Raw genomic sequence first — 14,671 nt, 5'->3', positions numbered from 1 at the left:
GATTCACTCTTTTTCTATTGATTGGAATAGTTTCAGAAGGAATGCTACCTTGTACCTCTGATAGAATTCGGCTGTGAATCTGTCTGGTCCTGGACATTTTTTGGTTGGTAGGCTATTAATTATTGCCTCAATGTCAGAGCTTGCTATTGGTCTATTCAGGGATTCAATTTCTTCCTGGTTTAGTCTTGGGAGAGTGTAAGTGTCCAGGAATTTATCCATTTCTTCTAGGTTTTCTAGTTTATTTGCGTAGAGGTGTTTATGGTAGCTTTGATGGTAGCTTGTATTTCTGTGGGGTCGCTGGTGATATCCTCTTTATTATTATTTTTTTATTGCATCTATTTGATTCCTCTCTCTTTTCTTCTTTATTAGTCTTGCTAGCAGTCTATCAATTTTGTTAATCTTTTAAAAAAATCAGCTCCTGGATTCAGTGATTTTTTTGAAGGGTTTTTTGTGTCTCTATCTCCTTCATTTCTGCTCTGATCTTAGTTATTTCTTGCCTTCTGCTAGATTTTGAATGTGTTTGCTCTTGCTTCTCTAGTTCTTTTCATTGTGATGTTAGGGTATCAATTTTAGATCTTTCCTGCTTTCTCTTGTGGGCATTTAGTGCTATAAATTTCCCTCCACACACTGCTTTAAATGTGTCCCAGAGATTCTGGTATGTTGTATCTTTGTTCTCATTGGTTTCAAAGAACATCTTTATTTCTGCCTTCACTTCGTTATGTACCCAATAGTCATTCAGGAGCAGGTTGTTCAGTTTCCATGTAGTTGAGCCGTTTTGATTGAGTTTCTTAGTCCTGAGTTCTAGTTTGATTGCACTGTGGTCTGAGAGTTTGTTACAATTTCTGTTCTTGTACATTTGCTGAGGAGTGCTTTACTTCCAACTATGTGGTCAATGTTGGAATAAGTGCGATGTGGTGCTGAGAAGGATGTATATTCTGTTGATTTGGGGTGGAGAGTTCTGTAGATGTCTATTAGGTCTGCTTGGTGCAGAGTTGAGTTCAATTCCTGGATATCCTTGTTAACCTTCTGTCTCGTTGATCTGTCTAATGTTGACAGTGGAGTGTTAAAGTCTCCCATTATTATTGTATGGGAGTCTAAGTCTCTTTGTAAGTCTCTAAGGATTTGCTTTATGAATCTGGGTGCTCCTGTATTGGGTGCATATATATTTAGGGTAGTTAGCTCTTCTTGTTGAATTGATCCCTTTACCATTATGTAATGGCCTTCTGTCTCTTTTGATCTTTGTTGGTTTAAAGTCTGTTTTATCAGAGACTAGAATTGCAACCCCTGCCTTTTTTTGTTTTCCATTTGCTTGGTAGATCTTCCTCTATCCCTTTGTTTTGAGCCTAGGTGTGTCCCTGATGAACATCGATGCAAAAATCCTTAATAAAATCCTGGCAAACCGAATCTAGAAGGACATAAAAAAGCTTATCCACCATGATCAAGTGGGCTTCATCCATGGGATGCAAGGCTGGTTCAACATATGCAAATCAATAAATGTAATCCAGCATATAAACAATACCAAAGACAAAAACCACATGATTATCTCAATAGATGCAGAAAAGGCCTTTGACAAAATTTAACAGCCTTTCATGCTAAAAACTCTCAATAAACTTGGTATTGATGGAATGTATCTCAAAATAATAAGAGCTATTTATGACAAACCTACAGCCAGTATCATACTGAATGGGCAAAAACTGGAAGCATTCCCTTTGAAAATTGGCACAAGACAGGGATGCCCTCTCTCACCACTCCTATTCAACATAGTGTTGGAAGTTCTGGCCAGGGCAATCAGGCAGGAGAAAGAAATAAAGGGTATTCAATTAGGAAAATAAGTCAAATTGTCCTTATTCACAGATGACACGATTGTATCTTTAGAAAACCCCGGCCAGGCATGGTGGCTCAAGCCTGTAATCCCAGCACTTTGGGAGGCCGAGACGGGCGGATCACGAGGTCAGGAGATCGAGACCATCCTGGGTAACCCAGTGAAACCCCGTCTCTACTAAAAAATACAAAAAACTAGCCAGGTGAGGTGGCGGGCGCCTGTAGTCCCAGCTACTTGGGAGGCTGATGCAGGAGAACTGCGTAAACCCAGGAGGTAGAGCTTACAGTGAGCTGAGACCCGGTCATTGCACTCCAGCCTGTGCGACAGAGCGAGACTCCGTCTCAAAAAAAAAAAAAAAAAAAAAAGAAAAGAAAACCCCATCGTCTCAGCCCAAAATCTTCTTAAGCTGATAAGCAACTTCAGCAAAGTCTCAGGATACAAAATCAATGTGCAAAAATCACAAGCATTCTTATACACCAGTAAAAGACAGAGAGTCAAATCATGAATGAACTCCCATTCACAATTGCTTCAAAGAGAATAAAATACCTAGGAATCCAACTTACAAGGAATGTGAAGGACCTCTTCAAGGAGAACTACAAACCACTGCTCAGTGAAATAAGAGGACACAAACAAATGGAAGAACATACTATGCTCATGGATAGGAAGAATCAGTATCATGAAAATGGCCATAGTGCCCAAGGTAATTTATAGATTCAATGCCATCCCCATTAAGCTACCAATGACTTTCTTCACAGAATTGGAAAAAACTGCTTTAAAGTTCATATGGAACCATAAAAGAGCCCATATAGTGAATACAATCCTAAGCCAAAAGAACAAAGCTGGAGGCATCACGCTACCTGACTTCAAACTGTACTACAAGGCTATAGTAACCAAAACAGCATGGTACTGGTACCAAAACAGAGATACAGACCAAAGGAATGGAACAGAGCCCTCAGAAATAATACCACACATCTACAGCCATCTGATCTTTGACAAACCTGACCAAAACAAGAAATGGGGAAAGGATTCCCTATTTAATAAATGGTGCTGGGAAAACTGGCTAGCCATAAGTAGAAAGCTGAAACTGAATCCTTTCCTTACTCCTTATATGAAAATTAATTCAAGATGGATTAGAGACTTAAATGTTAGACCTAAAACCATAAAAACCCTAGAAGAAAACCTAGGTAATACAATTCACGACATAGGCATGGGCAAGGCCTTCATGTCTAAAACACCAAAAGCAACAGCAACCAAAGCCAAACTTGACAAATGGGATCTAATTATACTAAAGAGCTTCTGCACAGCAAAAGAAACTACCATCAGAGTGAACAGGCAACCTACAGAATGGGAGAAAATTTTTGCAATCTACTCATCTGACAAAGGGCTAATATCCAGAACCTACAAAGAACTCAAACAAATTTACAAGAAAAAAACAACCCCATCAAAAAGTGGGCAAAGGATATGAACAGATACTTCTCAAAGGAAGACATTTATACAGCTAACAGACACATGAAAATATGCTCATCATCACTCACCATCAGAGAAATGCAAATCAAAACCACAATGAGATACCATCTCACATCAGTTAGAATGGCAACCATTAAAAAGTCAGGAAACAACAGGTGCTGGAGAGGATGTGGAGAAATAGGAACACTTTTACACTGTTGGTGGGAGTGTAAACTAGTTCAACCATTGTGGAAAACAGTGTGGAGATTCCTCAAGGATCTAGAACTAGAAATACCATTTGACCCAGCCATCCCATTACTGGGTATATACCCAAAGGATTATAAATCATGCTGCTCTAAGGACACATGCACACATATGTTTACTGCGGCACTATTCACAATAGCAAAGACTTGGAATCAACCCAAATGTCCATCAGTGACAGACTGGATTAAGAAAATGTGGCACATATACACCATGGAATACTATGCAGCCATAAAAAAGGATGAGTTCGTGTCCTTTGTAGGGACATGGATGTAGCTGGAAACCATCATTCTGAGCAAACTATTGCAAGAACAGAAAACCAAACACCACATGTTCTCACTCATAGGTGGGAATTGAACAATGAGATCACTTGGACACAGGAAGGGGAACATCACACACCAGGGCCTATTGTCGGGAGGGGGAAGCCGGGAGGGATAGCATTAGGAGATATACCTAATGTAAATGACAAGTTAATGGGTGCAGCACACCAACATGGCACATGTATACATATGTAACAAACCTGCACGTTGTGCACATGTACCCTAGAGCTTAAAGTATAGTAAAAATAAATAAAAAATAAAAAAATAAAAAATAAAACCATCATGTCTCATGAGAGTTCCCTCACTATCATGAGAACAGCAGGAGGGAAACTGCCCCCATGATCCAGTCACCTCCCACCTGTTCCCTCCCTTGACTCGAAATGAGAATTGGGTGGGTTCACAGAGTGAAACCATTTCAGGTAGCGGGCATGAAGTATGTGTTGGGGAGAGCACAGCCCTCAGCACTCCCTCACCCTGATCATCCATCAGTGCTATCATCAGAAGTGTGAAGCTGATATGAACATTCTCCAGGGTAGCAATCACTTCATTAATTTCTTTGCAGGACAACTATATTTGGGGCCCTTGCCTGCACCCCTGCCCTTTAAGTAATAAGTTTCAGATTTTGGTTGTCATTATTTTAAAACTGCTTGTCACTACCAGACATGGGCATCCTAGCTTCTCACCCTCTAAACCTACTCTGTCATCAACACTGAGCAGAAGTTATCAGTTTTAGATTTTATAGTAAACTAAACTTAATATTTTAATGAAAAATAATATATATACCCAAATACATCAATCTTAGTTCTTTGTGGGAATATTACTTTGTTAAGAGAGCATAAGCCAGCTATCATTTATTGAGAATTCACACCTTCTGGTATCTCTTTATTGTATAGAGAAAATTTCTGAATTTATGTCACTGTGTTCCATTCTTTGGCATATGTGAGGGTGATATTTTAGAGGAGTTATGCAACATCCAAGGCTGGACAAGGCAATTCTTACAGATATTGTTGGTTTGCCTACATTATAAGTCCAATAACTCTGCTCATAGATCCATGCCAAAATTATAGTTTTCAGAAACTTCTGCAAAAGGATTTAAACAGTTTTGTGCCTTGCCACCAAAATGTGTGTTCATTTTCCTACACCTCCACACCTGGCAGTATTTCAGCCCAACATTTGTTACAGTATTTTCAGTTCATCTTGTTTATTTTCTGCTTTATTTTTTCCCTTGATGTACATTTTATGTGCAAAACCAAAGTTATCATTCCCCATGTATACTGCTACTGTTTAGTCCTGCTCCTAAGCCATATTATTCTTAATTAAAATACACTTTAAAATAACATGGTCAGCAGGGTTTAAAATTTTTACTTCCAGCTTCAACTGTTGTAGCCCATGTCCCAAATAGTATTTGTTACATTTCAGATCCATAGCGCAAAATTGCAGAAATATTACTAAAAGTGAGTATTTGATATAAAATATTGTTTCTGCAAACACACGTTTTAACATATTGATGAGATGTCAGTATTGCAATAGGACAGGGAATGCATCATTAAAAGGATGCAGTGTGGTAGCGTACAAGAAGTTCAGAATTTGAAGTGAAATGGTCTAGATTAGTCATTCTCTCCCAGTAAGTTCCTGGACCAGAAGTATCAGCACCACTTGGAAACTTGTGAAAAATTCAGTCTTGTGCCTTACCCCAAACTAACTGAATCAGAGAGTCTAGGGGTGGGATCCAGCAATCTGTCTGTTACCAAGTCTCTGGCCGACTGCTACCCCATGGATCTGACACATGCTGTGTGAGCATCAGTGGTTATTTTCCAACCTCAGATCAGCTGCTAACTCTATTTGTGGCCCTGAAAAAGTAACCTCTCTGAGCATTAGTTTCCCACTCCACGTTCTCTCTCTTCATTTTCCTTTCCTGTACTCTGACTACTTAAGAGTCAAGAAGGCAGGTCTGCTGGTGAAACTAATGTCCAGCTGGGCAACGATATGCCAGCTTCCACTTCTTGTAGATGCCCCAATATTCACATGAGATTTTCTTGACTCCCTTTGGGTTTGGAGTTTATTGCGTGGATTCTCTGAACTGGCCCTTCCCAGTAAAACTGTAGAGAAAGTGGCTAGGCCCCCAAATTAGGGGTCCCTTGGACTCAAAATGTAAAACACTGCAGAATCCTTCGTCCTCAGCCATGAACCTTCACTATAATTCCAGAACCACAGAAAACACTTCCACTCGCCATTCTGTTATGTTGGCAACATGTGGATAATCATACACTGTACTCTCTCCATTTTGCAGAATTATTGTGAGGGTCAAATGAAAGAAATGATTATGGAAGCACTTTAAAAACTGTAGAGCACTACACAGATGCTAGTTTTTGTTGTATTCTAATACTCTTGAGAATTGTTTTCTGTTTCTATTTCTCCATCCTTTATAATTCTAGTCTCAATAGAGAAAATAAGGCCTCTTCCCTTACCTGTAAGTATTTAATTGTCGGTTGCATCACTCTCATTTCTGTTTTACGAGACAATGATAGTAAGGCCTCTTTTGGTTGTGAATAGCAGAAATCCATCACAGACTTGTGTAATCCAGAAATGGGGAGACAATGAGGGTAACCCACAGAAACAAAGGAGGGGTTGTAAGAAGCAGGGCCTTGGGCTCTGGAATAAGAGAGTCAACACTGCCTTGCCTTTTTCTCTCCTGCTGCAGCTCTCATCTCTGTCAGTCTTTCACTTTGGTTTGAGCACTAGCTTGTTTCTCCTACTCCAGCCAGGTTATCACCACGTGGCAGAGAACATGGCCACAAGCAGCTGCAGTTGAACAACATTTGAGGAAGGAGATGGCATCTTTTTCTCACTGTGCATATATGGATCCCAGGGAAGAACTCTGATTGGACCAGGAGTACAGGTACAGTTCTGGGTCATGTCACCACTCCTGAAGAATGAGTAGGGGGCAGCTCCTGGAGTACATAGTGTGTCACCAGAAGAAAGATCTGGGGGAAGCTTGTTAGGAATTCCAAAAAACTAGCTGGCTAACTAACTAACGAATCCCTCCACAAGAATTATCTGGGTACGGTCAGTTCTGTCACAGGGCCTGAAAGGAGATTTCTGTATCCAATTCCAGTGGTTTACATGAATACAGAAAATGACTTACAATGCTAATATATAAAACAATGCAAAGGAGTCTTTCTAAGCATAAAACCCAAGCCATAAATAAAGGTTCCCTTTTTTTTTTCAGTAGAATCCAGCCAGTCATGTAGCTTATCACTTGTCAGTGAACAAAATCTAGATAAGAAATGAAACCCACAATACTGAGGTTATAAGGAGCAAGGAGGTGTACCTGCCTTCATGATCCCATTGGCCCAGGAGTTAAGCAATCAAGCATGTTGATAATGTATTCCACACCTCCTCATGGCAATTTCCATCAAGGAAAAGACAAATGACAAGTTTATGATTTTATGTGGCTTTTATACAAAACCGCATAGTTTCTTTGTGAAATGCAGACAACAAATACTCAAATAATGTCTATGCTCTTTACAATACTAATGTTTGACTAGGATTTGATCTTTCTTCTTTAGATCAAAAACATCTAGCATTTCTTCCAAACTACATGTAACAAGAGACTACAGCTTTTTAAAACGAAACACACATGGGCGAGTGGTGCACTGTAAATTTATGGCTGAGAGAGGCAATGTTTAAAAAGTTGAGGATTCCCTAAGAGCCATGGTGGCAACAATTTATGAATTTATATGTTGTTCCAGATTAAAGTAATTATTTAGACTGGCCCAGGGAAGCCAACATAATCCTCACTCTTAAAACAAGCTATAGATTGCATTTTCTTCTTGAAAGCCCTGATTAGACTGGTACATCTTATCAATAATTTTGAAAACTATATTTCCACTGAGAAATTATAAAAAAAAAAAACCATTCAATTTCTTCATGTTTTGCATTCTTTCAGAGTCGGCAAACATAAAAAAGTCAGCAGGTGGAGCTCCTATTCCCTCGGCAGTCCTGATAGAAGTCCTTCTCTTGAAAGAACTTTCAATTACAGACTGTCTCTCTGGCAGCCCTGTTCGAGGCTCCCTACAGACAGTATCAGAATAATACATAAAAATGCAAGACTCGGAGACATTACAGTATGCTGTCGTAGGTCATAAAAGAGAAGAAAGAAAGAAGAGCCAGAAATCTTTAATTTAATTTTTATTTTACTTTGTTTTTTGCTATTTCTCCCATTTTACATTTCTTTTCAATTAACAAAGAAGGTGCCATCCTTCAAGAGTGAGACATGACAGGTGTACTAATTCATTTGTTCCCTGGTACGCTTTGTACCTGTTCTCTCACCCTTTAACAATGTGGTACTTCATTACCACTGAACTCAGCATTGGATCAGTCAGGAGAAATGGTATCTAACAGGAGAACGAAAAAAGTATGGAACCAGAAAATGCCTTGGACTCCTCTTCAAATATTGTTTTGTAGTTATTCTGTTGGCAGGTAAATTCACGAAAAATTTAAGTATCTTTCCCGTAACCACTAAGTCTGATAACTTCTCTAAATTTTTCATGAGGGTGTGTGATTGCCATTTTGCAGGCAGCAATGACAATAAAAATACCCTTTTAATTCACTACATTTGATATGCACATAATTCCTTTAGTGTGAAACCTACTTACTGTCTTGTTCAATTTGCCATTTCTAAAGGAGTAGTGAGAAACTGGGTGATCGAATACATTTCTTATAAGGACCTGGCACGTGGTATCATGTGACAGCAGATGGCATGTGAAAGCCGTTGTGGGAAATATGGCCCCTGTTAAATAGGCTGTGAATGTGCAAGGTTGTGCATGTCTCCTTAGAGTGCCATTCAGTCACCCTGGCATCTGCAGGAGAGTAAACAGCATCTCGTTCACTTTCATAACAAAAGCTAATGTGAACAACCTCAGGAAAGTCATGGAGCTGCAGGTACATGCGGCCTGTTGCCCTGTGGTCAAATGCACAGACCAAAGCTAACAGCATTCACTCCACAGGGGCCCTGAGCTTGGACAGGCCATGGACATTTGGAATGTATCAGAGTGTTCAATAAGGCACAAAGAATTGAAATCTCAGGGGCTGCATGTGGAGAAGCAGAAAGAACGCAAAGTTCTCCATTTGGTATTAAAATTCCTCTTTGTCTATCCTACCCTGGTTGAAGAGAAAAAAGAGACTGCTAAGCACATCCAAAGGTGTTCCCTATACTAAGATCTTCAAACCTTTTGCACATTCTGAGAATTTCATGCTCTTCTCTTGATTCACACCAAGGAGAAGCTAAATTTTGCTCTGCAGTACACATCCAAGGCAGCATGCTAATGAGAATTATTATTAAGCAATGTAGAGTTGGCACCAGTCTCTTGCAATCTGCTCAGCAGCAGAAGCAGGAAGGGCAGAGGCAGAGAGTCAGAAAAGCAGCTTTACTGAATGCTCTTCTGGACCTGATTAGTTTTGGTCACTTTCAACACCAGGCAAAGCCAAGTATAATTACAAGCTTCACAGGCATGGCACACTGTTTCCCACTGTAATGTATTTGGCCTCTCCGTAAAGGGACTTCTAGATTTTACTGTTGCTTTAAAAACATTCCACTCTCTAAAACTGCAAAATCAAGAGTTTCTGCAAATGCAATAACTAGGGTACAGGAAAAATGAATTTACTGTGCATTTGGGATTTCTTTCATTTTAGCACCCCATCCAAACAGGCCCATCTCAATCTCAGAATAGGAATTATGTCTCAGAACACTCCCTGGCATAGTTTTTGGAGTAGGCTGTAACATCTTGGTCAGATGGAAGAAACTGGACTACCAACCAATGCCAAACAGAGAAGCCTGAAACTAGAACTGTTACTAATAATCCTCCAAGTATTTAGACTAAACCCTTTTGTGAAGATGGAGCATGAAGCAAATTATTTGGAATTAAGCCACAATACCAAAATAAAAGATCATTTTCACATTTGTATTGATTCATTATTAGACACATTTTATCAGAAAGGTTTTTACTGGAACATTCTGATGTGAGATGATCCTAAGATTAACAGGCAGCAGTCATCCACTCTCTCTCTCTCTCTGTGTTGAGTGTTAGAACCATAGGCCCAACGTAGCTGATTGCCACTCAGATATTCCTTAGGCACTTCAAATGGAATAAGTTCCCAATTGTATTTACCGAGGTATGTTCCTTTTCCTTTTCCTACAGTCTCTAACAGTCAAGAGACTTGGAAGTCAGCCGTGGTTGGCATCTCAGTTTCCCTCAACTCTCTCTCTCTCTCACAGATTCCTGAGCCCAACCCCAGACTTTCTGAATTCAAGTCGTTATGGATATAATTTAGAAATCAGTCTTCTAAAAAGCACCTCAAAAGATTATCTATGTACACTCAAGTGTGTCTATCATTTTATTTTATTTTTTTATTATTATTATACTTTAAGTTCTAGGGTACATGTGCATAACGTGCAGGTTTATTACATATGTATACTTGTGCCATGTTGGTGTGCTGCACCCATCAACTCGTCAGCACCCATCAACTCGTCATTTACATCAGGTATAACTCCCAATGCAATCCCTCACCCCTCCCCCTCCCCATGATAGGCCTTGGTGTGTGATGTTCCCCTTCCCGAGTCCAAGTGGTCTCATTGTTCAGCTTCCACCTATGAGTGAGAACATGCGGTGATTGGTTTTCTGTTCTTGTGAAAGTTTGCTAAGAATGATGGTTTCCAGCTGCATCCATGTCCCTACAAAGGACACAAACTCATCCTTTTTTATGGCTGCATAGTATTTCATGGTGTATATGTGCCACATTTTCTTAATCCAGTCTGTCACAGATGGACATTTGGGTTGATTCCAAGTCTTTGCTATTGTGAATAGTGCCGCAATAAACATACATGTGCATGTGTCTTTATAGCAGCATGATTTATGATCCTTTGGGTATATACCCAGTAATGGGATGGCTGGGTCATATGGTACATCTAGTTCTAGATCCTTGACGAATCGCCATACTGTTTTCAATAATGGTTGAACTAGTTTACAATCCCACCAACAGTGTAAAAGTGTTCCTATTTCTCCACATCCTCTCCAGCACCTATTGTTTCCTGACTTTTTAATCATTGCCATTTTAACTGATGTGAGATGGTATCTCATTGTGGTTTTCATTTGCATTTCTCTGATGGCCAGTGATGATGAGCATTTTTTCATGTGTCTGTTGGTTGTATGAATGTCTTCTTTTGAGAAATGTCTGTTCATATACTTTGCCCACTTTTTGATGGAGTTGTTTGTTTTTTTCTTGTAAATTTGTTTGAGTTCTTTGTAGGTTCTGGATATTAGCCCTTTGTCAGATGAGTAGATTGCAAAAATTTTCTCCCATTCTGTAGGTTGCCTGTTCACTCTGATGGTAGTTTCTTTTGCTGTGCAGAAGCTCTTTAGTTTAATTAGATCCCATTTGTCTATTTTGACTTTTGTTGCCATTGCTTTTGGTGTTTTAGTCATGAAGTCCTTGCCCATGCCTATGGCCTGAATGGAATTGCCTAGGTTTCCTTCTAGGGTTTTTATGGTTTTAGGTCTAACATTTAAGTCTTTAGTCTATCTTGAATTAATTTTTGTATAGGTGTAAGGAAGGGATCCAGTTTCAGCTTTCTACATATGACTAGCCAGTTTTCCCAGCACCATTTATTAAATAGGGAATCCTTTCCCCATTTCTTGTTTTGGTCAGGTTTGTCAAAGATCAGATGGCTGTAGATGTGTGGTATTATTTCCAGGGGCTGTATTCTGTTCCATTAGTCTGTATCTCTCTTTTGGTACCAGTACCATGCTGTTTTGGTTACTGTAGCCTTGTAGTATAGTTTGAAGTCAGGTAGCGTGATGCCTCCAACTTTGTTCTTTTGACTTAGGATTGTCTTGGCAATGCGGGCTCTTTTTTGGTTCCATATGAACTTTAAAGCCGTTTTTTCCAATTCTGTGAAGAAACTCATTGGTAGCTTGATGGGGATGGCATTGAATCTATAAATAACCTTGGGCAGTATGGCCATTTTCACGATATTGATTCTTCCTATCCATGAGCATAGTATGTTTTTCCATTTGTTTGTGTCCTCTTTTATTTCACTGAGCAGTGGTTTGTAGTTCTCCTTGAAGAGGTCCTTTACATCCCTTGTAAGTTGGATTCCTAGGTATTTTATTCTCTTTGAAGCAATTGTGAATGGAAGTTCATTCCTGATTTAGCTCTCTGTTTGTCTGTTACTGGTGTATAAGAATGCTTGTGATTTTTGCACATTAATTTTGTATCCTGAGACTTTGCTGAAGTTGCTTATCAGCTTAAGGAGATTTTGGGCTGAGAAAATGGGGTTTTCTAAATATACAATCATGTCATCTGCAAACAGGGAAAATTTGACTTCTTCTTTTCCTAACTGAATAGTCTTGATTTCTTTCTCTTGCCTGATTGCCCTAGTCAGAACTTCCAACACTATGTTGAATAGGAGTGGTGAGAGAGAGCATCCCTGTCTTGTGCCAGATTTCAAAGGGAATTTTTCCAGTTTTTGCCCATTCAGTATGATATTGGCTGTGGGTTTGTCATAAATAGCTCTTATTATTTTGAGGTATGTTCCATCAATACCGAATTTATTGAGCGTTTTTAGCATGAAGGGCTGTTGAATTTTGTCAAAGGCCTTTTCTGCATCTATTGAGATAATCATGTGGTTCTTGTCTTTGGTTCTGTTTATATGCTGGATTACGTTTATTGATTTGTGAATGTTGAACCAGCCTTGTGTCCCAGGGATGAAGCCCACTTGATCATGGTGGATAAGCTTTTTGATGTGTTGCTGAATCCGGTTAGCCAGGATTTTATTGAGGATTTTTGCATCGATGTTCATCAGGGATATTGGTCTAAAATTCTCTTTTTTGGTTGTGTCTCTGCCAGGCTTTGGTATCAGGATGATGTTGGCCTCATAAAATGAGTTAGGGAGGAGGATTCCTCTTTTTCTATTGATTGGAATAGTTTCAGAAGGAATGGTACCAGCTCCTCCTTGTACCTCTGGTAGAATTCAGCTGTGAATCCATCTGGTCCTGGACTTTTTTTGGTGGTAGGCTATTAATTATTGCCTCAATGTCAGAGCCTGCTATTGGTCTATTCAGGGATTCAACTTCTTCCTGGTTTATTCTTGGAAGAGTGTAAGTGTTCAGGAAATTATCCATTTCTTCTAGATTTTCTAGTTTATTTGCGTAGAGGTGTTTATAGTATTCTCTGATGGTAGTTTGTATTTCTGTGGGGCTGGTGGTGATAGCCCCTTTATCATTTTTTATGGCGTCTATTTGATTCCTCTCTCTTTTATTCTTTATTAGTCTTGCTAGCGGTCTGTCAATTTTGTTGATCTTTTCAAAAAAACCAACTCCTGGATTCATTGATTTTCTGGAGGGTTCTTTGTGTCTCTATCTCCTTCAGTTCTGCTCTGATCTTAGTTATTTCTTGCCTTCTGTTAGCTTTTGAGTGTATTGGCTCTTGCTTCTCTAGTTCTTTTAATTATGATGTTAGAGTGTCAATTTTAGATCTTTCCAGCTTTCTCTTGTGGGCATTTAGTGCTATAAATTTCCCTCCACACACTGCTTTAAATGTGTCCCAGAGATTCTGGTATGTTGTATCTTTGTTCTCATTGGTTTCAAAGAACATCTTTATTTCTGCCTTCATTTTGTTATGTACCCAGTAGTCATTCAGGAGCATGTTGTTCAGTTTCCATGTAGCTGAGCGGTTTTGATTGAGTTTCTTAGTCCTGAGTTCTAGTTTGATTGCACTGTGGTCTGAGAGACAGTTTGTTATAATTTCTGTTCTTGTACATTTGCTGAGGAGTGCTTTACTTCCAATTATGTGGTCAATTTTGGAATAAGTGTGATGTGGTGCTGAGAAAGATGTATATTCTGTTGATTTGGGGTGGAGAGTTCTATAGATGTCTATTAGGTCTGCTTGCTGCAGAGTTGAGTTCAATTCCTGGATATCCTTGTTAACTTTCTGTCTCATTCATCTGTCTAATGTTGACACTGGGGTGTTAAAGTCTCCCATTATTATTGTATGGGAGTCTAAGTCTCTTTGTAAGTCTCTAAGGACTTGCTTTATGAATCTGGGTGCTCCTGTATTGGGTACATATATATTTAGGTTAGCTCTTCCTGTTGAATTGATCCCTTTACCATTATGTAATGGCCTTGTCTCTTTTGATCTTTGATGGTTTAAAGTCTGTTTTATCAGAGACTAGGATTGCAACCTCTGCTTTTTTTTGTTCTCCATTTGCTTGGTAGATCTTTCTCCATCCCTTTATTTTGAGCCTATGTATGTCTCTGCATGTGAGATGGGTCTCCTGAATATAGTAGACTGATGGGTCTTGACTCTTTATCCAGTTTGCCAGTCTGTGTCTTTTCATTGGAGCATTTAGTTCATTTACATTTAAGGTTAATATTGTTATGTGTGAACTTGATCCTGCCATTATGATATTAACTGGTTATTTTGCTCATTAGTTGATGCAGTTTCTTCCTAGCCTCGATGGTCTTTACATTTTGGCATATTTTTGCAATGGCTGGTACCGGTTGTTCCTTTCCATGTTTAGGGCTTCCTTCAGGGTCTCTTGTAAGGCAGGCCTGGTGGTGACAAAATCTCTAAGCATTTGCTTATCTGTAAAGGATTTTATTTCTCCTTCACTGATGAAACTTAGTTTGGCTGGATATGAAATTCTGGGTTGAAAATTCTTTTCTTTAAGAATGTTGAATATTGGCCCCCACTCTCTTCTGGCTTGTAGAATTTCTGCCGAGAGATCTGCTGTTAGTCTGATGGGCTTCCCTTTGTGGGTAAC

Source organism: Trachypithecus francoisi, unplaced genomic scaffold (assembly GCF_009764315.1).
Source record: "Trachypithecus francoisi isolate TF-2019V2 unplaced genomic scaffold, Tfra_2.0 Lachesis_group16, whole genome shotgun sequence".
Classification (NCBI taxonomy): domain Eukaryota; kingdom Metazoa; phylum Chordata; class Mammalia; order Primates; family Cercopithecidae; genus Trachypithecus; species Trachypithecus francoisi.
Note: the sequence above shows the minus strand (reverse complement) of the source record.